This window comes from Neofelis nebulosa, chromosome 7 (assembly GCF_028018385.1).
Source record: "Neofelis nebulosa isolate mNeoNeb1 chromosome 7, mNeoNeb1.pri, whole genome shotgun sequence".
NCBI classification, from domain to species: domain Eukaryota; kingdom Metazoa; phylum Chordata; class Mammalia; order Carnivora; family Felidae; genus Neofelis; species Neofelis nebulosa.
In genome coordinates, this window is record NC_080788.1 from 138,960,440 (window position 1) to 138,978,483 (window position 18,044).

Genomic DNA, 18,044 nt, shown 5'->3' on the forward strand with positions numbered 1-18,044 from the left:
CATGGGTTCCCTTCTGATTCACTGCACCTAAACTAAGCCAGAGAGAGCGTGCATGGGGTGTTCCAGGAGTGACTTTCGAGTGAAGGCCCGCTTGATGTAGTCATAGAAATTGGTCCTGAAAGAGATCCAGGGAGACAGAGTATGTTTCAGTCTTATCTTTATGTAATAAAGAATGAATTTCTTAGATTAGGGGGCAAAAAAAAGGTTGGGATTCCTTGGTTCCTTTCCCAATATTTCTGACCCTGTCCCCTAGGATCCGTGTGGGGAAATGGCAAAGACCAGGGAAACCCACATACAGGGAGTTATTTTAAGGGCAAGAACCATCAGTAGCACTTGTCAGGGGTCACTTCCTCTTAACTCTTAGTGGTCAGAACGTGTCACATGGCCACACCTAGCCACAAGGAAGGCTGGGAAATGGAGTCTTTACCAGGCAGCTGGGTGCCCAGCCTAACGTCTAGAAAAAGTAGTAAGGTTGGTTTGTAGTAAGGGGATGGTTTAAAGCATTTTATTGTGGAAAATTTTAAGCACATAAAACATGTATAATAAATTGCAATGTGCTCATAATAAATCTTCAGGCACCGTCAACATTTACCAATCTTATTTCATTTCCCACACCCTTCTTCCTCACCACTACATATTTTTTTATGGATGTCAAAAAATTGTGGTAAAATATACATAGCATAAATTTGGATTATTTTTAGCATGACAATTTATCTATAAATACTTCAAATTGCCTCTCTAATATGACTTTTTAAAACATAATCATCTGCCACTTTTTGCATAACAAAATTAACAATAATTTGTCAATATCACCTCATTTCCAGTCCCTATTAAAATTTCCCCATATGCCAAAAAAACCACTTTTTTTTTTTAACATTTATTTATTTTTGACAGACAGAGAGAGACAGAGCGTGAACAGGGGAGGGGCAGAGACAGGGAGACACAGAATCTGAAGCAGGCTCCAGGCTCTGAGCTGTCAGTACAGAGCCCGACACGGGTCTCAAACTCACAGACCATGAGATCATGAGCCGAAGCCGGACGCTTCACCGACTGAGCCACCCAGGCACCACCCCCGCCCCCGGCCCAAAAAAAAAAAATCTTTTTATGGTTCATTCAAATCAGAGTCCAGACAAAGTTCATCTGTTGCATTTGGTTGTTATCTTTTCGGAGCCTCCTTTATCCTGTAACATCTCCCACTTTTTAAGATGTCATCAATGTATTGGAGACACCAGGGCATTCTTCCTGAACAATAATATTCCACAATTGGTTTTTAACTTCTGTAGAATTCGGTTCTCAGGAAACCTTCCTTAGAATAAATTTCTAGACTTTTCTGGTCAAAAGGCAGGAGCATCTTGCTCCCCACACCAGCAAGAGGAAGTGTTTACCCGAGTAGACTCCCACCAGTCGGGAATTATCCTAACACAACGCCTCACAGCTCCGGTGAACAGCAGGTGGCATCTGCAATTATACACCATTTTCGCATGTGTAAAACAGCGCCGCAATGTACATTTTGTTCATTTAAAACGGGGAGGGGTGCCGGGGTGGCTCAGTCGGTTAAGCGTCCGACTTCGGCTCAGGTCACGATCTCACGGTCCGTGAGTTCGAGCCCCGCGTCGGGCTCTGGGCTGACTGCTCAGAGCCTGGAGCCTGCTTCGGATTCTGTGTCTCCCTCTCTCTCTGAACCTCCCCCGTTCATGCTCTGTCTCTCTCTCTGTGTCTCAAAAATAAATAAACGTTAAAAAAAATTTTTTTAAATAAAAATAAAAAAAAATAAAACGGGGAAAGGGGTACTTGCAGCTTACGTTTCTTTAGTTACCATTTGCACCCATGGGTTCATGTAAGATGTGTCCTTTGTCTTCTGTGACTGGACTATTCAGATCCTCTCCCTGGGCAAAAAGAGTACCTTGTAACCCCTCTGGGTAATTATTCGGTAGTAACTTCCTATTATAATCATGGCTGTCGCTTACCTCTTTTTTTTTTTTTTCATGAAACTTTAAAAAAATTTAATAGACGTCCTTTTGTTGAGCAGTTTTAGGGTTAAGGAAAAATGGAGCAGGAAGCACCCTGCTTCCCAATTCTGCAGTCTCCCTACTTAACATCTTGCGTTACTGTGGTACATCTGTTACAATCGATGAACCTGCACGGACACCTCATCATCACCCAAGGTCCACGATGCGGGCAACAAAGGCGAAAGGAAAAAATTCAATCTCCTTACTACTTACAGCGCATTGACAAGTTCATGAGACAGGCAGAGTGACCTTCCTCTAGGAACTCAGCTGCCTCGAGGTTAATACTTGGCTAAGGGCAAGGGGCAAGCTTGGCTTAACATTATCCTGACCTCCTGGAAGTGTCCTTTAACATATGACTGTCCCTTTGGAAACTTCCTTTATCTCTACCCCCTAAGACACGTTAGCAATCATACTCCAAGCATACGGCCCACTGACATACATCTGAAGGGTCTCATGACTGAGGTCTTAGACGGTAATGAATGACATTTTCCTAATAACAGCTAGCCCCCCCGGGGTCCTGGAACCCCTGCTTCCAAATTCCTTAGAGACTTAGTCTACCCCTAATCCCCTCCCAACTTGAAAGTATATAATCAGTCACCCCTCACAACCCCAATGCATGTCTCTCTGCTCACGGGTCCCATCCCGTCCCGGTCCTTTCATAAAACCATCTTTTTGGACCGGCGATGTCTCAAGAATTTTTTCCTGACTGTGCGCTCCCAAGCCGCAACCTTTCCAGCTTAGTCCACACTTTATGTAAGGGCTCACTCTTTGTGTTGGGTAGTTCTGTGGGTTTTGACAAGTGCATATTGACAGGTACCCACGATGACTGTATCATATAGAATAGTTTCACTGCCTAAAAATCCCCTGCTCTGATAATTCATCCCTCCCACTCTCCCCTGTGACCCGAGGCAGTCAACTGATCTTTTTACCGTCTCCATAGTTTGGTGTTTTTCAGAATGTCATGCATTGTGGTTGGAATCGCAAGGTGTATATAGCCTTTTAACAGTGGCTTCCTTCACTTAGCAATTTGCATTTAAGATTCCTCCGTGTATTTTCATGACTTGATAGCTCATTTCTTTGTGTTGTTGAATAACGGCTCATTGTCTACATGCGTCACAGTTTGTTTATCCGTTCACCTGTTGAAGGACATCTTAGTTGCTTGCAAGTTTTGGCAATTATGAAGAAAGCAGCTATCAACAACTGCGTATGGGTTTCTGTGGGCACCCAAGTCTCAACTCATGTGGTTAAATACCAAGGAGCGTGACTGCCAGATCAGATGGGAAGACAGTTGTTAAAAAAGAAAAACACAAGTCCAGTTTGGAGTCCTTTGCCCCCTACGACAGCAAACAAAGATTTAACTACAGTTTCAACCTCGTCCGAGAATGTGATCTTTTAAGAGTCCACCTGCCATTTCCAGATCAAGCACGAGTGAGGGTCGCCTGCGTGATACAAACGCTTCCGCTCACCCCCAAAAGACGACGTTCTGGCTGAAACAATCCTTTCTTTTCTTTTGCTGATGACTTCTCGCGTCACCCCCCTTCCCGTGTAAATCTGCCATTTATGTAACTCCTCCGAACATCTCTCTACCTGCTGGCCGGGCTGCCACCCGATTCTTGAGTCGCTTAATAAAACCAACGAGACCTCCAAATACACTCCGTTGATTGTTTTTGCTGCCGTCGTCGTTTTTTGTTTGTGTGTTTGTTTTTCGAAACACTCTGTTTAGCTTTGTGGGAAACTGCTGAACTGTCTTCCAAAGTGGCCATAACCTTTTTTGCATTCCCGACAGCGACAAATGAGTTTCTGTTGCTCTGTATCGTACTGGCATGTGATGTTGGCTGTGTTCTGGATGTTGGCCATTCCAATAGATGTGAGGCGGTACCTCCTTGACTCAATTTGCAATTCCCTAATGACCTATGATGTTGAGCATCCTATTAAGCACGTTCTTGCCATCTGTAGATTTTTGTTGGTGGGGTGTCTGTTCAGATTGCTTTCTTACTTTTTTAATTGGGTTGTTTTCCTACCGAGTTTTAAGAGTTTGGGTTTTTTTTTGTTTTTGTTTTTGTTTTTGTTTTTTTTGGTATATTTTGGATACAAGTCCTTTATCAGAGTCGGACGCTTACCCAACTGAGCCACCCAGGTGCCCCATGCCTGTCCCTCATCTTCTAAATAGTCTTCTACATATAGAGAAATTTCCTGCCTGTGGAGTCCTGCCTCCCAATATGAGATGGGGTGGTGGCGGGCACCTGGCTTTGGGGGAAGCAGCATTAGTGGAAGTTTGCAAAGTTGAGCCTCCTGGTGGTGAAAGGGCATCAGAGGGGTACCCCTGGTGCCTCTCCTCAGGGCTCCAAGGGGCAGGACAGGTGCAGGGAATTTCTCTTCTGACTCGGGGACTGTTCTCTAAGCTTTACCCCAAATTTGGTTCTCTGCCTCTGCCAACAATTCTTTTATTGCCCATATCCTTTTATTTACTTGTCTCGTTGAAGAGAAAGTCAGAGCCTTTGATTACACAAACAATAAACAAAACCCCTCCAGCATTATTAACTCCCCATCCCTTTCATTTACTTCTTTCTGCTTCATCATCCAGAGTCGATTTCTTTTGCTTGGAACCAGGCGTGTTGACCGATCAGTTTCCTTAAGACTCAGGCTCCCTTGGACCCTGAGAAACAGAGGTGAACTTTCAAGCACTTGTGTTTACAGGAGGTTGGCTACAAAAATATTTGCGGGGACCAAAATAGCACAGATGGCCATCTGAGACTGAGATTGTTTAAATCAGTGAGTTACCCCATGGGACAGGCAGCAGAGGAATAGCCGGGAAATGAACGATGCTGAATTTAGAAGAATAATCTGCAGTGTGGCAATCTCTCAGCACCAGCCCTTATTCTGAGGCAATGATCAAGATATATATTGGGCTATAGCGGAAAGTTAGACTTTAAGGAGACCTCAGAGTCAAAGCATGGTTCTTCTCATCAGTTGCCTGGGTGATGCCTTGGACGGGACCCTTGACATTTCTTTCTTTTTTTTAATCTTTTTTTTTTTAAGTTTATTTATTTATTGAGAGAGAGAGAGAGAGAGAGAGAGAGAGAGAAACCCAAGCAGGCTCTGTGCTGTTGGTGCCGAGCCTGATGCGAGGCTCGAACTCACGAACCATGAGATCGTAACCTGAGCCGAAATCAAGAGTCGGACTCTTAGCCGACTGAGCCACCCCGGTGCCCCATGACATTTCTCAGTCTTCATTTCTTCATCTATAAAATGGGGATGGTAATAATCTGCCTTCAGGATTATTGCAAAGATTGAAAGAGAACATCGAGGCTCAGGCAAACTTCCTAGTTCATGACAGATATTTAATAAGTGGTCATTACGGTTCGGTGTCCCAGTGGAAAAGAATGAGGTAACCCCACTCCCCAGAATGGGCAAGAGGAGTCTGGAGCGGACACAACCAGCTGCCTCCACTGTGCTCATTCTCTCCTTCTTCGTCAACAGACAGGTTCTTCTGTCTTACGGGCAGCTACTACGTTTCCCAACCTCCCTTGCTGCCCAGGGCTGGTCGTGTCTCACAGTGTCAGCCAATGGGACATACACGGACGTCTAACAGGACTGTTTTATTTTCCCCCTGGGGCTTCCTTCTACTGTCCTGACACAGAGATGCGAGGCTGGGGCTGTAGAGAACATCGTTTGACCGGAAGAGACCATGAGGGTGAAAGTCACACACTAAGGATGACAGAAGAAACCCGACACATGGGTGACATCATGGAGCCACCGCACCTCAGGACCACCTACTTCAATGGCCTGTGCGAGAAATTAAAGCGTGTGTGGCAAGGCCAGTTTTCCAGAGCATGCAGCCGAATGTATGTATTCTCTGACGTGGGGACCCCACCTACCTGGCTCACAGATCCAGGGGTGAATTGGCTTTTAGCGACGACTTTATTTTTATTTATTTATTTTTTTAGTAATGACTTTAAAACAAGAGTGATAGAGGGGTGCCTGGGTGGTTCAGTCGGTTAAGAGTCCGACTCTTGAGTTTGGCTCAGGCCACGATCTCCTGGTTTGGTGACTTTGGGCTCTGCTCCGACAGCACGGACCTCTGCTTGGGATTCTCTCTCTCCCCCTCTCTCTCTCTCCCTTTCCCCGACTCGTTCTCCATCTGTCTCAAAAATAAATAAACTCAAAAAACTTAAAATATGAGAGATAAATGTGCCGGGGAGGAAGGGCAGCCTAGACTTTTATCCCACTTATGGAATGGACGGTAAGAGTGAAAAAGCTATTATTTTCTGATAGATTTAAAAAGGCTGAACATTTGCCGTAGCACCTACGCGGTGGGGTGTCTCCCTCTGGTTGGAGGTCGCGTTGGTCCCCGGAGTGCAGTGCTGGCCACCGTGTCACATGCTGTATGTGGGAGGACGTTTAGAGATTCACCCCCCCCCCCATCAGTTGGTATCTAGGGCTTGAGTGTTTGAAAGAAGGGGAGAACGATGATTTGGCTCGGTCCCGTCTGGTGTTTTGACGATGCTGGAGGATGCAGGTGTACTAAAGCCAGGTACTTACCTGCGTCCACACAATGACGGCTGGGCAGGACGTCCCGCGTCCTTGGCCGCCACAAGCCCTAGACCGTGTCTTGTCGTGGCCGGAGGATTCTTCTAGCGGGAGACAGGAGTACTTGCCAGGGCTGTGGTCAGTGAAGGAGGTTCGAAGCTCAACTGGTCAAGGCCATTTGGGAGAAAGCTCCTATGATCCTGTAGGGGAGGGGAAATTTCCCGCTATCTTCAGGATTCTTACGTGAAACATATTAAAAGGAGGAAAAAAACCCTCTAAGTGTAATGACTTGTACACAGAGGCCTGATAGTGGAATCGAGACCTAAAGAAATGACCAAGGTGGGCGGTTTTTGTACTATTTATTTATTTTTAAATGTTTATTTATTTTCGAGAGAGAGAGAGAGAGAGAGAGAGTGTGAGTGGGCAAGGGGTAGCGAGGGAGACACAGAATCTGAAGCAGGCCCCAGGCTGCGAGCTGTCGGCACAGAGCCCCACATGGGGCTTGAACTCATGAACTGTGAGATCATGACCTGAGCCAAAGTGGGACGCGTAACCGACTGAGCCACCCAGGCGCCCCATATGCTTTTGAGGCAAAGACAAGACATCTGTGAGGAATTGACAGGACAAAGAAAACTTAACTTTGGCAAGTTCAGTCGGTAAGGAATTCCAAACAGCATTTGGGCTGGGGTAGTAAATTAGTAAAGAGTAACAAGGGTTGTCTACACAGCCTTCCAAGCTCTAAATTCTCCATCTCTGGTGATAACGATGTCTCTTTACCTCCTGGTGCAGGGAGGGGATCTTTCGTATGGGAGATTTATTTCCTGCTTTCAAGATGACGGAGGGAGATCTGAGTGTCCTTCCTCCCCTGCTGTCTCTTTAAGTGATTAAAAAAAATTTTTTTTTAACGTTTATTTATTTTTGAGAGACAGAAGACAGAGCATTAGTGAGGGAGGGGCAGAGAGAGAGGGAGATGCCGATCCGAAGCAGGCTCCAGGCTCCGAGCTGTCAGCACAGAGCCCGATGCGGGGCCCGAACTCACAAGCCTAGAGATCATGACCTGAGCCGAAGTCGGATGCTCATCCAACGGAGCCACCCAGGCCCCCGGGGTGGGGGGTGGGGGCGCCCCAAGTTCTTATTCTAACTGCCAGGCAGCGTGTGAATGAATCTCTTGTACCCAACATCAGCCTTCTCATGGGCAGGATGCCCACTTCCCGGGATGGTGTGAGTTTTATGATGGTGTGAGGGGTATCTGTAGCCCTGGGACAATGCTCACGAAAGGGTAGCTAATGGCAGCCATAGACACCGCTTTCTTCTCCAGCTACTCACTGACCTTACGCCTGCCCTTATCACCAACACACGTGCCGTTTGGGGGGACGGACACCACTTTGGAGCAGGGGACAAGGATGACAGTCTAGGGACGATGCAGCTAGAAGAACGCTGGGAGCCAGTGCTTTGGTGGGTTTTCTGCCAGAGGCGACTGACATTGGTCCTAAATGGCACATCCTCACATCTGACCTTTTCACGGCATAGTCACCGTGTCCGAAACGAGAAGGGGCCTCCAAGGCGAAATAAGATCGCGTGAAGCTGGTTCCAGGCTTTGGCGACCCAAACGCAGGACGGATCTTCCTCTCGTGTCCCCCACCCCCGGATAGTTTGATGCGTTTTCACCCCGTGTTTTCTCCTCGTGTCCGTTCGAGCAGGGAGCAGGTTTGCGGAGGGCTTCCTGGTGTCGGTGTTCAGAAGATTAGAAACGCAGAGGCAGCCAGGTGAGAGGAGAGAATGCTCACCGCAGGGGGCAGGGGGGCGCAGAGGCGGAGGTGGGGGCCCCATAGGATGCCATCGGGGATGGCTGCATGGTGCCCTGGGGACCCGGCACCCGGAACGCGCCAGAGGTTCCCAAGCCCCAGAGGAGTACAGCAGCAGAGCAGCGAAGGGATCACGGGGGCTGGACGGACAGGTGACCGGTCACCCCGCGGCATTCCCCGCACCGTGGGCGGAAGACCCTTGGCCAAGGAGAGATGAAGGAGACATCCAACAGGCATCCCAGCTTCCCCTGCCCAAATTCAGACTCCAGACCCGCCCCTCCCACATCCCCGCCCCTCGCCCAGCGCCCAGCACTGGCATCGTTCCCACCAAACCTGGAGCCTTTCTTGACCCCCACACCCCACGCCCAACCCATTAGCAACTCCCGAGGGCCAGCTTCCCAAACGCATCCACATTCAGTCACTGCTCGCCACCTTGGTCTTTAGCGGTGTCCTCTCTCCCCACACAGCCGCAATGGCCTCCTAGCTCTGCCCTTGTCCCCCAGTCTAGCCTCCTTGGGACAGCCACAGCCAGCCTGCTGACAGGTGAGTCAGCACGTGCTCCAACCCCCCAGTGGATCCCAGCTCTCTCAGAGGAAAAGTCAAAGCCCTTATGACATCCTACGGGGCCAGCCCTCCCTGACCTAGTCCAGTGAATTCCTACCTCTCCGCCCCGCCCCCAACCACTGCTTTAGCCACACGGGACCCTTCGTGTCCCTTAAAAACACCAGCCGTGGTCCCGTCTCAGTGCCTTCGCACCTGCTGCTTCCTCTGTTTGGAAAGCTCCTCCCCCACACATTCCAGGGACTTGTCTCTGCATCTCCGTTGGGTCTTTAGTCAAACGTCTGTCCCTCAAAGAGGCCTTCTTGACTGTTAATATCTCACTTCCCCTCTGCTCTCAACCTGATTCCCCTTCCCGGCCTTTCTGCTGGCACTCACCTATACGTATGTGACATGCTATATATCTTGCCTATTTGGGGGTTCATGTCTATCTCCCCCGACTTAGAACGTAAGCTCCAAGGAGCTTACCAACAAGGGCTTTGGTTCCATTTACTGTTGATACTCAGCGGCCAGAGCGGTGCCTGATCCCCAGCAGATGGGCCATGAATATGCCGTCTTGCCTTTGGTTTGCTTTCTTCTCTCCTTCCTTGTCTCACTTTTGCTTCCCTAGGATTGCACTGATCCCCCCGATGGTGCATGAGCACATAAGCTTTACTGGGGCTCTGTTTTCCGGGGAGCCCAGACTCCTAGAATCCCTCACGGTAGGCCACGTGGCTGGTGGGAGACAGATCCGCGTTCAAACCCAGGGCGGGCAGTCAGCTGCTTCACCACTGTTCTTTTTCTACTATTTCTTCTTGGAGCCTCATGCACACAGGCTCGAGGCCAGTTAATCGTCAGAAAAGGCACCTTCCCAACAGTCTCTACAGCTTGAAAGCCCCCCGGCTTCACTTTTACCCTGGCCACGGCAGTCTTGGTGGGGACACGGGAACGATGGTGCAATTTCTGACTCGCACAGACACAGACACACATGGAAATAAGAGTTATCAATGAGACGGACAGTTCGTGAAGTTTACACTTAAAAATTTTCTTAAGAATACACGTGATTTTCCGAGACCATTCGTCATAGCACCGGGCCTATGCTGTTCCTTAATAGAAAACGGTCAAATAGCAAATACTCCAGTGAATTTCCCACAGGTATAAATTATGCAAATAGTCATTTTTAGCTTCATTTACAATAATCAATAAATAAGAGTGCACATTCATACTATTTCTTTTTACAAAGACCCCTTTTTACAAAGCTACGGCTCTATGTATGTACTAAATAGACAAAATAATCCTTGTTCTACAAAATAACATTTCACTTTTTCTCAATAATTCTCTTAGCGCCCTCAGTAAAAAGGTTCAGACATTTGTCCAGGAAGCTCTGCCGTGACATTGAAAGAAATGGTAGCATTGAATCCGTTAAACGTGTTACAGACCTTGAAATAAACTCCTGTCGCCATCCAATAAAACAGGCTCTGAAGACACCATGGCCAGGCTTAGTAATTTGCCCCAACGATATACTATGGTAGCGAAGAACTATTTTTTCCAACTTGTCTTTGGCTCCGATGCAGGTGATGCAGGCACTATCTTATGGTGCAATTTCAAGCACAAAATCCCTCCACCCCCACCCCACCCCACAGGTACGGCGCCGACTCAGGGACATTCGACCCGGAGGTGTCCCTCGTTGGCTCCAGGGGTCCCATGTTAGAATGCACACAGCTGGAGTCCACTGAGATTTCTCTACCTGTTTGGAGTCTGCTAGGGAAAGGGGGGGAAGCTGGGAAGTGCAGAAAGAAAGGTCCAGTTTACAGCTCTTTGCTCCCACTGCTGAACTTTCACATTTGGAACAGATTTCCCCGGGAAACCGCCTTCTATGCGGACCTATGTTAAGGAGACCAGTTCAGGTCCGGGAGCCCTAGGAAGCAGGTCTCCCCCACCCTCCTCCCAACTTTCATCCCCACACCTCTAACAGACTACGCTTTGTTTTACCAAACCCTTCCTGAAGGCACCTTTATCAGATACTAAAGCCGGAAGCAATGTTCTAAGCTTTGGATTTCACTTACAAAATACAGAGATGCATTTATTTTAAGCAAAGAGGTCACTTACTGAGCTTAAAAAACAAAACAAAACAAAAAACCCCATCGAACTTGCTAACCTTTGGATGTTTAAACTTCGGCAGGACTTTCTAACAGATCTTCCAACTTCTGACCCAGAGAGGTAAATGAATTACTCAAGGTGTCACAGCAGGTGAGCCACAGCCTGGATGTGGGTTCCTGATGCTCAGACCACTGTCTACATGTTCCTACTTTGGAACCATGTCAACTCTCTGGGTTACAGAGAGTTTCCTTTAAGGAAGCGTTTCAATCCTTGCGGGGCATTTAGAAACACAGGCATTTGTGGCTGTTCTCCCTCATAGCACCGTCTTGCGGAGAACATTCCATTGACTTCAGGTGGGGCTAAGGGAAGCGGTCGCTGATGTGCATGGAATAAACCAAAAAGATATTTCCATTTTTGCAATAATACAAAAATCACAACTTTTAAAACTTCAAGGCAAAATAAGTATTTCTAGGTCACGGACCCACGAATTATGACTTCGTCCAAGTTCTCTGACTCCTGCAACCCCACTTTAACTGTGCTCTGCCCAGCACCGTGAAATGTATTTGTTTTTGGAAGGAGAGAGCCTAATTTCCTGCTCTGAAAAGCATGTGTTGGCAGGTGGAGAGGTGATTAGCTGGGGCAGGATGCAGAGGTAACGGGTCGCTGAAGTTTGTGAGGTTAGACGCTGAGATTTTACTGCTAGAGGTTCTTGAGAGGCCATGAGTTTGGCTGCAAATTTGCCACCCCAGGCTAAAACACGAACTTGGGGCATCTGCAGTCATTTTTATGCAAGCATGAAGGGGACACTTCAGCGGCTCTGATATGGGCTTGGGAGTTAAGTGCAGCGACTTGAGAGGGGGAAGAAGGACGCACGGTGGGGAATGACAATGGGGCTAACCCAGTTCCCCACCTTCCCGACTCTGGGAACCTCCACCCACAGTTGCCAACTAGGCCAAAGTCATGGAGAATCAGAACCTCGTCAGGGTAGAACTTTATTTTCTAAGCAGTGAAGCCCGGGGCGAAAATCAGGGTTTGCAAACAAGAGTCCTATGTTCCTGGTTCTGTGACCTTGTTTTTTTTTTTTTTTTTTTTTTTTTTTCCCCCTCCCTAGGCGTTAGCTTCATCTCTGAACTGACCTCCCATGGTTGTGCTGAGGGTCCGGGGAGTAATGGGCATACGGTGGTTGCAACTTCCTCTTTAAAAGGCTCGGGTTAGAGTGGAGACAGAGCAGCAGGCGGGAGCAAGGCGGACGGGAGAGACTGCAAAGCAGCTCCGGTCAATGGAACGTTAAGGAAAGAGGGCGTCTGCAAAGCTTGGAGAGGAAGGCGATGCACAGCAAGGAGCTACTGGACCCTTCCCAGCCTCGCGGCAGATTTGCAGGGAAGCACTCTTCATTCAACCAGTGTGCACGTGGGGGCCACTCCGCACAGAAGACGCCCAGAGGGCTTAATGGTCATGCCCATACCAGGTGACCGAGCGGGGACTCCAACCTAGATCTGGCTGATTCCCAAACCTGCGCTTTCCCCATCCCACAGTACCTCCCGGAGGAAGAGGACGAACGGAGTGACGATTTAAGGAAAATGGTTTCAGCTGGACAGACCCCTGCGGGATGAAACCTAAGGCGTCGGCAATTTAAAAGGTTAGCCGCGGGATCGGCCCACGGAGGGTTGAGTTGTGGTCGCATTTAAGAACAGCGTGGTCAAACAGCACAAGATAAATAGTTGTCTTCCTGGCTTGTGGATGGGACGGCCCTCGGCCAGCGAGAACTGCTTGCTTGATGTGTTTTCCTCAAGGTTCTCCGAACACATTGTAAACACAAACAAGTCGGCCTCCAGGCTCTGCGGAGCGGGGCGGGAAGGCAGGGGGAAGGGGGGGTGGTCCTGCAGATGCTAGGATAGGCCGGGGTGCACAGGAACCCCCGTGGTCCTCTGCTGGCTCTCGGAGAAGCCGGAGATCCCAAGTACCCGGGAATCGCCCAATTACTCGGCCAAACTCACCCCAAGCCCGAGCCTAAACACGCGGGGTCTACACAAGACAGAAATGTTAGATCCGGGGCACAATTCACCCCAAAGACATGCTTCTCGGGCACCAGGCTCCCTAAACTTGCCTAAACTGCCGTCCTTCCGCAAGGAAATGCCTGATGAGAGGTGGGGTCGAAAGATCTGTGGACTCCCCGTCCGGCAGAGAAGCTATGTCTCCTTTCATGGCTCCCTCACCCTGGCTAACTGTTCAGGCAAACTCTGTGGCAATTTTCGGCAAAGAAGCATGATCTCATTCATGCCGGCTCTCAGCCTTCAGCGTCTCGCCCCGGGTCCTGGACTGTGTCCTGGGAGCAGCCCCGCTCACCAGCTGCAAGGGCCAGAGGTGTAACCTGCTATTTGGGGGGTGGCGGTGGGGGGGTCCCTGGGACAGCTGCGGGCCCAACATGTTAAATCTTCCCCCAAAGGCCGTTTTAGCCGAGATTATGCAACGTCAGCGAGAGAGAAAGAGCACATCTGGACCTGGAGGGCTCTAGGTGTTTGCTTCCCAGCAAGAGCATCGCCGAGAAGGTTCTGAGAAGCCACGCCGGCTTGGGATTCCCATGCAGCCCACTCGGGGGGGTTCAGGACGCAAAGCTGAGTACAGCTGGGTAATTTGGCAGAGACCCCGGAGGAAGGTCTCTAAGAAGAGAGGCAGAGAGGCCACATCTCAAAGCTCCGGCGGGCCCTCGAGTCCCGTTGCGTGACTGCACTCGGAAAGAGACAGGAAGAGGCTCGGAAAGCGACATAACCACGGAAGGAGAATAGTTCTTACCGAAGAAGCTTTGGTGATTTGTGATATTCGGTAAGACACATTCTTGTTTACTCGGATGTGTGTTTGAGAGACTGGCGTCGCAATGTTCTGAGTCCTTGGCAAGGAGGGAGGGGCAGGGCACCTTCAGTGGCTGCAGGATGTAGTTTTGCAGAAAACGTGACCGGCAGGGGCGGGGGGTGGGGGGGGGTGGTGGCTCAGTCGGTTAAGCACCTGACTCTGGGTTTCAGCTGGGGTCATGATCTCCCGGTTTGTGAGATCGAGCCCCGTGTCGGGCTCTGTGCTGACAACACGGAGCCTGCTTGGGATCCTCTCTCCTCTTTCTCTGCCTCTCCCCTGCGCCCGTATGCGCACGCACTCTCTCTCTCAAAATAAACTAAAAAAAAAAAAAAAAAACGTAATTGGGAATCACGATGACCATACTGGGGTCTCTAACTAGCAGTGGGACTAGTCACGTCCCCTTCCTGGCCTTCAGTGTTCTGATTGCTTAGATAAAGTGCTAGACCCTTACGAGATGCCTAAGGCTGTCGAATATCCTCCGACTTCTAAAGACTGACTGAAGAGGCAGCCTTCTAAAGTGCGGTCGCCTTACAAGGAGCAGGCACACACTGCGTGCCCAGGTGGCTGTCCTGGGCGGTGACAGTAAACTCCCTGGTCCCAGGTCCTGGCGGGAGCCCCTCTCCCCACAGAGGCCAGGTCTGGCCAGGACAGGACGGGAAGCTCCGAAACTCAGACAGGAAGCTTCAAGGTGGGGTGTTGAACACGTGGGTTCCTTTCATCCCTCGTGAGACCCCGCGAGAATAAGAGCAAAGGAACAGAGGTTCTGCGCTCATGAAGACGATGGGACGGACAGGGGATGAGAGGGGGTGAAAGATGCCACCCCGTTGGTGGCAGGGGCAGCGCCGCTGGAGAGGAGGGCAGGGCAGAGGACCCGACCACCGCACACGGGCAGAGACATGCCACTGAGCTGTCACAGCTGCGGTCCTACTCCACAGGGGGATCGGAGGAGCTGCGACCCACGGACACCAGGCACAGCGAGGCAGGAGCAGTTCAATGAGTCCAAGTACGGACTGTGAAGAGACTGCCCGCTGAGGTCAGGACGCGAGCACGCGGGTGTGCGCTAGGATCTCCGGGTGCGGCCGTACAGTCTGAGCACTGCACAAAGGCACTTGGCTGAGGGAACGACTGGGCGGTACAAATCTAGTCCTTGCTCTGCTCCTAAAGCCCTGCCCTCGCTCAGGTCTACATCTCGTTAGAGAACGGGGCCAAAGATGCCATCTGCCAGCCAGGCCAAGTGCCTATGGGTGGCTTCTGCCCAGCGGAGGCATCTTTCTTGAAGCCGTTCACCCGGAGGGAATGCCTTTTTTAGAAACTGTAAGAGGACACTTCATAGCAGCTCTATTATGTTCCTCTTTCCCAGGCAGGAGAGAAGTGAAAATATCCGTAAAGAAACAATTAGCCCCAAAGAAAAGACCTACAGTTGATATGGGGGCCTTCTCATGAAGATGTCAGGTGCCAACTGGGTGCCCCTACAGAAAAGCCCACCGGTTGACAAAGGTCTTCCAGCCTGTTTTCGGATGTGTCACTCTCCACTACGAATGGATCCACAGAACCACCAGATATTTGAAGAAAGCCTGTGATGTGAAAGACGGAGCCTGAGACTAACCAAGAGAGAGGGAACTTCGAGAAAACAGAGCCAATACAGGGAGCAGGAAAGAACTTCCCCAGACAGTGAAGATCTGCAGCCACGAACCAAGAACAGGACACTATAAAACAGAAACAAGAGAACAGCAACAAAATGTTCTGGAAATTAAGCATTTACCATTCATCAGGCATGTGAGAAGATGAGCTGAGTACCTTGCCCTGAAGCCAGATCCCCCAAATAAAAAGACTACGAGTGGAAAAGAAAAAAAAATATTAAAGGATTATGGCGCAGAAGGTCCCACGTTGGAATAACAGGTGGTCCAGAAAGAAAGGATGTGAACCACTATGAGAAGATTTAAGAAACTTCCCAAGAGAACCCAGCATGAGGTTCACACTGTAGAGGATACACCACCATCAGGACAGCTCGGAACACTAAGAAAGAAGGAAACTTGAATGCTTCCTGGGAGGTAGGGAGAAGCCCAAGTCGCACGTAGAGGCTTGGGCATCCAGATGGGGCCAGAAATGTCAACAACTGCCCTGAGGGAGGCGGGTAAGAGAGAGTTATTCTCCACCAGAAATCCTGCACCCAGTTATACTTGGCTACAGGCAGAATCAAGACGTGTTAAGGTATGCACAACCTCAAGGTAGTTAAATGTTGACTTCCCAGGTTACGTTTCTCAGGAAGTTACTAAAGAATGTGCCACACCAAAAGCAACACACAAGCAAACACAAAGACACACAAAAAAGATGATCAAACCGGGGGGGAGAATTTGGGCAAGAAAGGCCGTGTACCCACGGTTATACACCACCTGGCCCAGGAGCAAACGGTCTTTATGCACCTACGCTGGCTAAAAAACTATGAATATGTATTACTCGGGTAAGAATTAAAAATCGATTCTTAGAAAAGCAAAGCAAAGCCATGGGTGGTTTGTCTTGCGGGCTTCTGTATTCACCTTTTATATCCAACTTTCTCTTCCGTATAAGCCTATACTCAAATGAAGAATTGTGGTTTTTTTGCCTTTAAAGAAAAAAATCTGTTTACAGCCAACCTGAATCAAACGATTTTTAGGCATCTCGCCAGTGGGTGGTTTAAAAAAATGTTTTCTTTAATTTCTAAATTTCTTTCTAATAATTTTTTTATTTATTTTTGAGACAGAGAGAGACAGAGCATGAGCAAGGGAGGGGCAGAGAGAGAGGGAGACACGGAATCCAAAGCCGGCTCTGGGCTCCGAGCTGTCAGCACAGAGCCAGATGCGGGGCTTGAACCACAAATGGGGAGATCATGACTTGAGCCGAAGTCGGATGCTCGACCGACTGAGCCACCCAGGCACCCCATCCCCAGTGGGTGGTTTTGAACAATATTACACGTTGTAATGGGTGAGAGAAGAAGCCTGTAGAGATTTTTTTTTCTGAACGAGGTCTAGACCCATAAAATTCGTGTTTGGATGGGCACCTCCCTGGCTTTTCCAGCATCTAGTTTAGGCAAGGACCGCATGGCGTCCTGGGTTATAAAATACCACACACGTATTCTTTACTATCTGTATCCTAGCTTTCAGAGATGCCAAAGAGCTCGTTAATTAGCTCATTTTCCATGGCACATTTGGCCTTCACGATGGCACCACTCCAAGCTCCCGGCAGCTTTCAGCTCGGAAGGCTCAGATTCGTTCTAAGAACTAAGGAGGAGACGAGGCAGGCTGTCACCGGAATGGGATCTTGGAATGTCATTGACTAAAACGTGCTCTGTAAATTCTTTTGGCCGTGCTGGGATTCTGTAAACTTGAAACCCATTCCCTGAAGTGAGCAAGACTCTGGGCTTGCCAAGAGAGAACCGTGATCTCTGCAGGAGGAACAACGGCTGGCTTGTCACCTATCAAGCTATCCGAGCCATCAAGGGCACCCCAGAAGTCATGGGGGCCGAGCGTGAAAGTGAATGCAGCTTCCTCATGGGAAAAACACAAGAACAAGGCAAAGGTTGTAGCTGGCCCCACATTTTGGTTTTGTCTAAATGAGGACCTTTTGATCTAATCATTTCATCTTCTTTCCAGGATACTCATGGGCCAGATACAAGGTTTGTCAAAGAGGGGACAGCTCTGGACCCGGCATCAGGGCGCACGAGTGTGCTTACAAGTCTGCTCCTGGCTGCTGTGTGACCTCGGTCCACCCGCTCTGCCTCTCTGGGTTCAGCAGACAACAGGCTGTCTGAGGGCCTCTCCTGACCTAAGAGTCTGTGATTTTTATGAGTCCCGCTTGGAGAGGGGAGGACCACGGGGCGGGAGAGGAAGCAAAACCGAGTCACCAGGACCTACATCTTGGCAGGAAACGGGGGTGGAGGGTGGTGCAGGGCTGAAGGAAGATGGGAGGGTGGGGGGGGGGTCTCCTCACAAACTGCCTGTTCCGGTCTACTTGTTGGGGTACCTTCCGGAAAGTCTTTTCGAGAATCCCATTATGACCGACCAGTAAGGATGCCTGTGCCGAGACTGGTGTGCACAAGGGGCAGGAGCCTGCCGGACCCCTTGTAGCTCTGACATCAGCCGGGACTGATTGTGAGCCCAGCCGTTCCTGTACTCCTCCTGGGGCTTTTAAAGAGCTCTCTGCAGTGCCCTGTGGGGCCTTGGAGATCGGCCCGGAG

The 18,044-nt window shown here is 49.6% G+C and overlaps 1 protein-coding gene across 1 annotated transcript in view; it reads right to left on the reverse strand.

Moving 5' to 3' along the window:
• Nucleotides 1–9,910: 9,910 nt before the first annotated feature.
• The window catches only part of CLMN (calmin), a 119,141-nt gene continuing 111,007 nt past the window's right edge, over nt 9,911–18,044 (reverse strand). The window contains exon 15 of the transcript XR_009264753.1: nt 9,911–13,868. The gene's annotated coding sequence lies outside the window, so the exon portion shown is untranslated. The remainder of the gene's footprint in view (nt 13,869–18,044) is intronic.